Source organism: Nicotiana tabacum, chromosome 18 (assembly GCF_000715075.1).
Source record: "Nicotiana tabacum cultivar K326 chromosome 18, ASM71507v2, whole genome shotgun sequence".
Taxonomy (NCBI): Eukaryota; Viridiplantae; Streptophyta; class Magnoliopsida; order Solanales; family Solanaceae; genus Nicotiana; species Nicotiana tabacum.
This window is the reverse complement of record NC_134097.1, coordinates 14,039,912-14,049,119: the sequence shown is the minus strand read 5'-3', so window position 1 is coordinate 14,049,119 and position 9,208 is coordinate 14,039,912. Positions and strand designations below refer to the sequence as shown.

The 9,208-nt window shown below is 43.7% G+C and overlaps 1 pseudogene; it reads right to left on the bottom strand.

Moving 5' to 3' along the window:
• Positions 1-304: 304 nt before the first annotated feature.
• Positions 305-6,419, bottom strand: LOC142172425 (uncharacterized; annotated as a pseudogene).
• Positions 6,420-9,208: the final 2,789 nt, after the last annotated feature.

The window sequence follows — 9,208 nt, the reverse complement described above, 5'->3', positions numbered from 1 at the left end:
AAGTTGTTGTTGTTTTTTTTTTTGCTTCTATTTTTCTTTTTCTCCTTTCTTTTCTCTTTTTTTTCTTTTGCTTTTCTCTTTTCCTTCTCTTTTTCTTTTGCTTCTAACTTTTCCTTTTTTTTTCTTTTCTTTGATATTTCTCATTCTGTTTCTGACTCCAAAAGAGGGGTATGAAAGAAAATAAATAAGGCCCAAAAAGGGGTAACAAATGATAAAAGTGTTTGGGATAGCAGAATAAAATGCCTTCGTCATTCCAACTTTGAACATGCCTAGTACAAAATGCGATTGAAGATAAGTAAAGAAATCATACGTAATATCTCTTGACTACATCAGAATTAATGGCCATATCCACACATTTACCTTCTATGTCTATTAAATACAAAGCACCATTGGGCAACACCTTCGTCACAATGAAAGGCCCCTTCCAGTTTGGAGCGAACTTGCCTTTAGCTTCAGACTGACGTGGAAGGATGCGTTTCAGTACCAGCTGACCCACCTCAAATTTTCGGGGACACACCTTCTTGTTGTATGCTCTTACCATTCTTCTCTGATACAATTGACCATGGCATACTGCCGCCAATCTTTTTTCATCAATCAAACTCAATTGCTCTAGCCGGGTTTTGACCCTCACTCATCATCATCAATTTCAGCTTCAACAATGATCCGCAGGGATGGAATCTCAACTTCCACAGGTATAAATGCCTCGGTTCCATATACCAGCAAATAGGGAGTTGCGCCTATTGAAGTGCGAACAGTAGTGCGATAACCCAGTAAAGCAAAAGGTAACTTTTCATGCCATTGTCTGGAACCTTGCACCATCTTACGAAGTATCTTCTTTATGTTCTTGTTAGCAGCCTCAACAGCTCTGTTTGCCTTAGGACGATACGGAGTGGAGTTTCGATGCATAATCTTGAACTGTTGGCATACCTCTTTCATCAAATGACTGTTGAGGTTAGCAGCATTATCTGTGATGATTACCTTGGGAATTTCGAACCGGCAAATGATGTTTGAATGGACAAAATCTACCACTGCCTTCTTGGTCACAGACTTGAAAGTTACATCTTTGACCCACTTGGTAAAGTAATCAATGGCCACCAGAATAAACCTATGCCCATTTGAAGCTGTCGGCTCGATTGGTCCAATGACATCCATGCCCCAAACAATGAAGGGCCAAGGTGCAGACATTGTGTGCAACTCAGATGGCGGGGAATGAATCAAATCCACGTGCACCTGGCATTGATGACATTTGCGAACGAAGTTGATGCAATCTCATTCCATGGTGAGCCAATAATAACCCGCTCGAAGAATCTTCTTTGCCAAGACATACCCACTCATATGTGGCCCGCAAACCCCGGAATGCACTTCGGCCATGATAGTCGAGGCTTGTTTAGCATCTATACACCTTAGTAATCCTAGATCTGGAGTTCTCTTGTACAATATCCCCCCACTTAAGAAAAATCCGCTAGCCAGACGTCGAATGGTTCTCTTTTGATCGCCTGTGGCATGTACCGGATATACCCCCGATTTGATGTATTCCTTGACATCATGGAACCAAGGCTCACTATCAAGTTCCTCCTCAACCACATTGCAATAGGCATGCTGATCACGGATTTGGATATGCAGAGGATCGACATAAGTCTTATCCGGATGGTGTAATATCGACGCCAGAGTAGCCAAGGCATCGGCAATCTCATTATGAATCCTGAGAATATGCCTGAATTCTACCGACCTAAATCGTTGACAAAGATCATGCAGACATTGTCGATACGGTATGAGCTTCAAATCACGAGTCTCCCATTCTCCCTGAATCTAGTGAACCGACAAATATGAATCTCCCAAAACCAATATTTCTTGAACTCCCATATCTATAGCTAGCCTCAAACCCAGAATGCATGCCTCGTATTCAGCCATGTTGTTAGTGCAATAAAATCGAAGTTGGGCTGTTACGGGGTAATGATGCCTTATTTCAGAAATGAGTACAACCCCTATTCCGACACCCTTCATGTTAGCAGCTCCATCAAAGAAGAGTTTCCAACCTGGCTTTTCATCATGATCAGCCTCGTCAACATATATCACTTCTTCATCAGGAAAATAAGTCTTCAGTGGCTCATATACTTCATCCACCGGATTCTCGACCAAGTGATCGGCTAGGGCTTGGGCTTTCATCGCGGTCCGAGTCACATAGATGATGTCAAATTCTGTGAGTAAAATCTGCCACTTTGCCAACCTTCCAGTGGGCATAGGCTTCTGAAAGATATACCTTAGAGGATCCATACGAGAAATGAGGTAAGTAGTGTAGGATGATAGATAATGCTTCAACTTTTGCGCCACCCAAGTCAGGGCGCAACATGTCCTTTCAAGAAGAGTATACTTAACCTCATAAGGAGTGAACTTCTTGCTGAGATAATAAATGGCTCGCTCTTTCTTGCCTGTGATGTCGTGTTGACCCAACACACAACCGAAAGAATTATCCAATACCGTCAAATAGAGAATTAAAGGTCTCCCAGGTTCTGGCGGGATCAACACAGGTGGGTTTGACAGGTAACTCTTGATCTTATCAAATGCTTCCTGACACTCATCAGTCCACTTAACTGCAACATTCTTCTTTAGCAACTTAAAGATGGGCTCACAAGTTATCGTGAGTTGAGCAATAAACCTGCTGATGTAGTTTAACCTTCCGAGAAGGATCATTACCTCGGTTTTGTTCTTTGGCGGTGGTAATTCTTAGATGGCTTTGATCTTTGATGGGTCCAACTCAATACCGCGTCGACTGACTATGAATCCTAACAGTTTCCCAGACGGGACACCAAATGCATATTTTGCCAGATTGAGCTTGAGGTTGTACCTGCAGAGCCTTTGGAAAAACTTTCTCAAGTCTCCAACATGGTCGGACTGCTTCTTTGACTTTATGATCACATCATCTATATAAACCTCAATTTCCTTGTGTATCATGTCATGAAATATGGTAGTCATTTCCCTCATGTAAGTTGCCCCAGCATTCTTCAAACCAAATGGCATTACCCGGTAGCAGTATGTCCCCCATGGTGTGATGAATGCTGTCTTTTCTGCATCTTCCTCATCCATCAGGATCTGGTGATATCCTGCGTAGCAATCCACAAAAGACCCAATCTCATGCTTGGCACAATTGTCGATCAGAATATGGATGTTCGGCAATGGAAAGTTATCTTTTGGACTTGCCTTATTGAGATCACGATAATCAACACAGACCCTGGTCTTACCATCCTTCTTTGGTACTGGCACGACATTAGCTAACCAAGTGGGATATCGAGTGACCTGAATGACCTTTGCGTCAAGCTGCTTTGTGATTTCTTCTTTGATCTTCACACTCATGTCAGTCTTAAATTTCCTTAGCTTTTGCTTGACTGGAGGGAATGCCGGATCAGTTGGCAATTTATGAACTACCAAATCAGTGCTCAAACCTGGCATGTCGTCATACGACCATGCAAAAATATCTTTATATTCAAACAGTGCTTTGATTATTTCTTCCTTGATTTGTGGTTCCAGATGCACACTTATCTTGGTTTCCCTGAGATTATCTTGATCTCCTAAATTGATTGCTTCAGTTTCATTCAAATTAGGCTTGGCTTTTTCTTCAAAGTGATTTAGTTCTCTACCGATTTTCTGAAATACTGCTTCATCATCATATTATGTTTCATCATCACACTCTACTTCTTGGATTGTTATTTCAGAATTAGGTTGGCTTTTAAGATTTGGCTGAAAATTCCCCATGCATGTCATGTCATTGAAACCAGCATCAAAAGAACTGTACAGAAAAAAGAAACAAAACAAAAATGAAATGCTATCAGGAATAATGGAAAAACGGGAAGTTGTATTTCATTGAGAATAAAAGGATAGAAGGGTTTGTACATCAAAACAAGCAAAAAAAATAAAAAATCTGGATTACAACCCTGGAATAACCCAGATAACAGAAAGAAAAACAAAGCAAACTACCAAAACTCCTTCCGGGTAGGGAGAGGAGTAGCTTTCCAATTGCTAAGCTTCACATTTGGCCCAACGAGCTGCACATCGGCATTACTGGAACCTTCCCTGATTTCTACCATATTAACCTCATCAAACAGACTCTGGAACCTCTTGATCAGCTCTTCATTAAAGTTGACCACAGGTTTTGGGACCGCTGATATTGGGCGTTTTGCGACCCCTGGCTTGACAAAAGACTTGGAGATATGTGGAACAGGCTTAGGAAGTGACCATGCCTTTCTTTTTAAATTTTTAGCCTTTTCCATGTCCTTCCCTGTGAGTGTGAATCCCAAACCAAATGTGCCGAAACTTTCACGTGGACACACCGGATGTGCAATACCCTACAGAGACGAACCCAGGCCTTTGCTCGGCACAAAACCATTCTTCAACATTTCATTTGCTACCATGACGGACGCAGAGGGTAGCTTTGGACCTGGAATGCATTCTCCCTCAGGAATCTTCTCTACAGACACTGTCTCAAACGTTTGGTACACCCAAGGCCCTTTATCATCTTCAACTTCAATAAATGGAACAATTATGTCATTGTAAGCAGATAAGTTCTCATCACCTTGCACAACTATTTCCTGCCTGTCCCATTCGAACTTTACCATTTGATGCAGAGAAGATGGGATTGCCTTGGCAGCATGTATCCAGGGCCTGCCCAACAACAGGTTGTAAGAGACAGCCACATCTAGCACTTGGAACTCCATAGTGAACTCAACTGGCCCTATTGACAATACGAGCATTATATCACCGACCGAATCTTTCCCTCCTCCGTCAAAGCCTCGAACACATACATTGTTCATGTGGATCCTTTCAGTGCCGATCTTCAACTTTTGCAAAGTGGAAAGAGGGCAAATATTTGCACTAGAACCGTTATCAACCAGTACCCTTGAGACAGCAGAATCCTCACACTTAACTGTGAGATAAAGAGCTCGGTTGTGCTCTGTACCCTCTATAGGAAGTTCATCATCTGAGAAAGTGATCCTGTTTGCTTCGAAAATCTTGTTAGCAATCTTTTCCAAGTGGTTCACCGTGATCTTATCAGGAACATGGGCCTCATTCAAAATCTTCATCAGGGCTTTGCGGTGTTCATCTGAATGTATCAGCAAAGACAAAAGAGAGATCTGAGCTGGTGTTTTCCTCAACTTTTCTATAATGGAATAGTCTTGCATTTTCATCTTTTTCAGGAATTCCTCAGCCTCTTCTTCGGTGACCGGCTTTTTTACTGGGATGTGGCCGTCCTTGAATGGCTTGGTTTTCCTCAGTTCTTCTGGGGTAAAACATCTCCCAGAACGAGTCAGTCCTCCGGTTCCATTGACTTCTTCCTCTACTTCTTTCCCTTTGTATGTTACTATCACCTGTTTGTAATTCCACGGGACGGCCTTTGTGTCAACCATTGGTAACTGGGTCACTGGCTTAATAATAACGGGGGTAACACGAGCCCCTTCCACAATTATGATAGGCTTGCCCGGGACCCCTGGCACGACTACTTTTTGCTTTTCCTGGTTCGCTTCAACATCAACCGGAGGACCTTTCACAACCAATACAGATGGCTTCACGTTGAGCGTGCTTGGCTTCTCCGACACCCCTTTAACTATCAAGGACATTGCTTTTGCAGAATCTAGAGCTTTGGTTGGATTACTTTTGCTAGCCCGGATCATCATGACAGACTTGGAAGAGTTTTTGGGCTCCCCATCCTTATGAATTATCTCGATCATATGTGTCTCTGCATGGGCCGGCAAAGGATTTTGGTTGATGTTTGGCGCTTCCGGGCTCTGGACCACAATTTGATTTGTATCAATAAGCTCTTGGATCGCCCTCTTCAAATGCCAGCACTTCTCCGTGTCGTGCCCCGGGGCATCAGAACAATACACACATCTAAGGGAGTAATCAAGGTTCCTTGGAGGCGGATTTGGTATCTTTGGCTCAATCGGCCTCAAAACGTCCAACTGCCTCAACCTCTGAAACAAACTGGTGTAGGACTCTCCAAGAGGGGTGAAGGTTTCTTTTCGCTGCTGCCTCTCTTTTCTGTAATCTGGCCTTGGTTGAAAACTTGGACCAGTAGGGTTTTGGTATGGTTGTGGGGGCGTATAAGGATTTTGTGGAGTTGGAGCACGCCATTGCGGGTAGGGAGGGGGTTGAGCATATGACTGTGCATGGTGAACATGGTATTGGGGTAGCTCGACAGAATATCGAGGGTCTTGTGGTGGGAAATAATGCTGAGATGGATTATATGGAGCTTGGGTGTAGGTTTGAGGCCGGGGTTGAGTTTGGGTGTACTGGTGAGGCGGACCCCTTGGGCCACGCCACGATCCGGAGACAAACATAGCGACATCTTCTTTCTTCTTTTTGCCTAACAGGCTTCCAGCGCCACTTTGAATTGCTTGTGTGGTTGCTTTTATGGCAGAGTAGCTCATGATCTTGCTTGACTTGATTCCCTCTTCCACCATTCCTCCCATCTTTACCACATCGTTGAAGGACTTACCTATGGCTGAGATCAAATGGCCAAAGTAAGTGGGCTCTAGGGCTTGAAGAAAGTACTCGACCATCTCATCTTCTTCCATCGGAGGGTAGACTCGTGCAGCTTGTTCTCTCCATCTGAAACCATATTCCCTAAAGCTTTCATTGGGCCTCGTCTCTACCTTGGTCAAAGATAGGCGATCCGGGACAATGTCTAAATTGTACTGAAAGTGCCGAGCAAAGGCCTGAGCCAAGTCATCCCATGTGTACCACCTGCTAGTGTCTTGGCGGGTGTACCATTCTAAAGCTGCCCCACTCAGACTCTGACTGAAATACGCCATTAATAATTCATCTTTCCCACCGGCGCCTCTCATATTGCTGCAAAAGCCTCTCAAATGGGCCACGGGATCTCCATGTCCATCGTACGGGTCAAACTTGGGCATCTTGAACCCAGCGGGCAGTTGGACATCCGGAAATAAGCATAAATCCTTGTAAGCCACACTTACTTGGCTTCCTATCCCTTGCATGTTCTTCAAAGATTGCTCTAGACTCTTCACTTTCCTGAACATCTCGTCCTGCTCCACATTCTGGGATGGTTTCTCAGTTTCGACAGGAGGTTTAAAGTGAGGGGCATGGGAATAAGGATCCGTGACTTTGAAAGTTGGTTTCGGAACATAATATTGGGTATCTGGAGCTTGGAACGCGGGTTCACTAGAAGATCTGTGAAGGGTAGCTCGCGGAGGGGCTACGAAAACAGGAGCGGATGTCGGAGCAGGGTATGCGGTTGTTTTGGCTAGTGGAGCATGAAAAGTTTGGGACGAGGTGCCAGGGTAGTGGTGATAAGGGGTAAAGCCTGGTGCGTGCTGAGGGGAAAGGTCAATGGTAATGGGATCTTGGGCTTGTGACAGTAGTGGGATGAAAGCGGGATTTTCTGGGTAATTAGCGGGGAATGAAGGTGGAGGATGCCCCCTGACCCAGGCTTGATACATTTCTGCCATTTGATGCTTCAACTTGTAGACCTCCTCTTTCAATTCAGACTCCGATTCTACAATCTCCCTTGGCGGGTCGACAACACCCGTGTCCGATTCTTTGCTAGTCATGACTGCCTTGCACTTTGATCTGGTGTTATAAGGGTGACTTGCCAGGATGCCAACAAACTAACCACCTAAAACAGAACCTATCTCTTGCACACACAACAACTTGGTCAGTTTTAAAGCAATTTACAGATAGGTAGTCGCACATTGGGGATGCAATGCACCTGAGCAGTTAAACGTTTCTAAATGCTTTGCGACGGCTCGTATGTTTCATCCCGGCTTTTCCAAATTCTCCAATCCTGACTTTTCCATCTCTCCTTCTGCTGTGTTTCGCTCTTTTAATTCTTATTCTTTTTCTTTAGTTTGGCCTCTCTTTTCTTTCTTCCCTCATTTTCTCTCTTTTTCTCTCTCTTCTTTTTCTATTTTCTTTTAAAATTATGATCGAATCCTATGGGGATTGCCTATGTATCATGACGCCGCATGAATTAGATCATTATGTAATTCAGAGAAATAGATACGAAATAATTTATTTCATCAATAAAAGACATCTTTTTTGATTTTCTATTACAAGAACTAAAAGTAGCGATGGCTGCAAAAGGAAAAATCTACAGACTCAAAATAAAGTAATAGACAACCTTGACAACGATGAACAAGACTCGGAGAAAGTAAAATACAGATTATTAAAGGAAATCAAAAATACATAAGAGCCTCCACTGGTACTCCGGAGGCTTGCGGGACATCAGCCGGTCTCCGCACAGGCCTGCAGACAATATCTTCTTGAAGGCGGTCTAGGTCAACCATCACCTGGCGAACAAATATCATCACAAAAGCAAAAAACATAGACCTGGTCATGTCTTCACATTCATGGCATTTCATTACAACATAATCAGCTATCTCTTTAATCCTTATTCTGATGACACCCTTTTCTTGAAGTAAACGTCCAATCTGTTGGGCCCGAGCCTCCAACACCTGTGCATCTGTGTTGTTTTGGTCTTGTAACTGCTGCATGCTTTCTTGTAATTGATAAATCAATGCGTAGTAATGCTCTCTTTTTGCCTTGAAATCCTTTGTTTGCTTGACCATTTCATTCTCAAGGGCAACCATCCTTTTTTGTAAAATTGCTGCTTCTTTGTCATATTTCTGCTTCAACTGGTGGACTAATCTAGCTTGTTTTTCCGCACCTTTGGCCAACTTTGCTTGAGCATTTAACAAGTCTCTTTCGGCCTTTGTCAAGTCAGCCGCATAGTCATGCACCTTCATCCTTAGGTTGCCGATGAGTTTTTCATCTCTCTCGCTCCTCACAGGCATTTCAGCGACCATCCTCATGTCCCGGAGTTGGGCTCAGAGCGCCTCCTTTTCCCGAACCAACCTCTTCTTTTCTCCTTCATCCTCGGCAGCTTGCAAACTACTATCAAATTTGATTTTTCCGATTTGTTGTTCTAATTTGCTTATGGTGGCCCGGTATTCCTTTTCTTTGTCTAACCAAGCCCACTGCTCATGCGATGCGTCAACAAATTCTTGGATATGAGGTCTTTTAGTTGGTCGTTCAGATTCACCATTCGCCGTGACTCTCTTTCCATACCAGGCAACATAACTAGGTAAGACCTCCCCCTAGACAAATCACGTACTCGGGTGTTTGCCCCCAAATACTGGCATTCGCTCCAAATTTGGCGAACTGCTTCTTCGGGAAATTCGGCATCAGAGCGGATTTC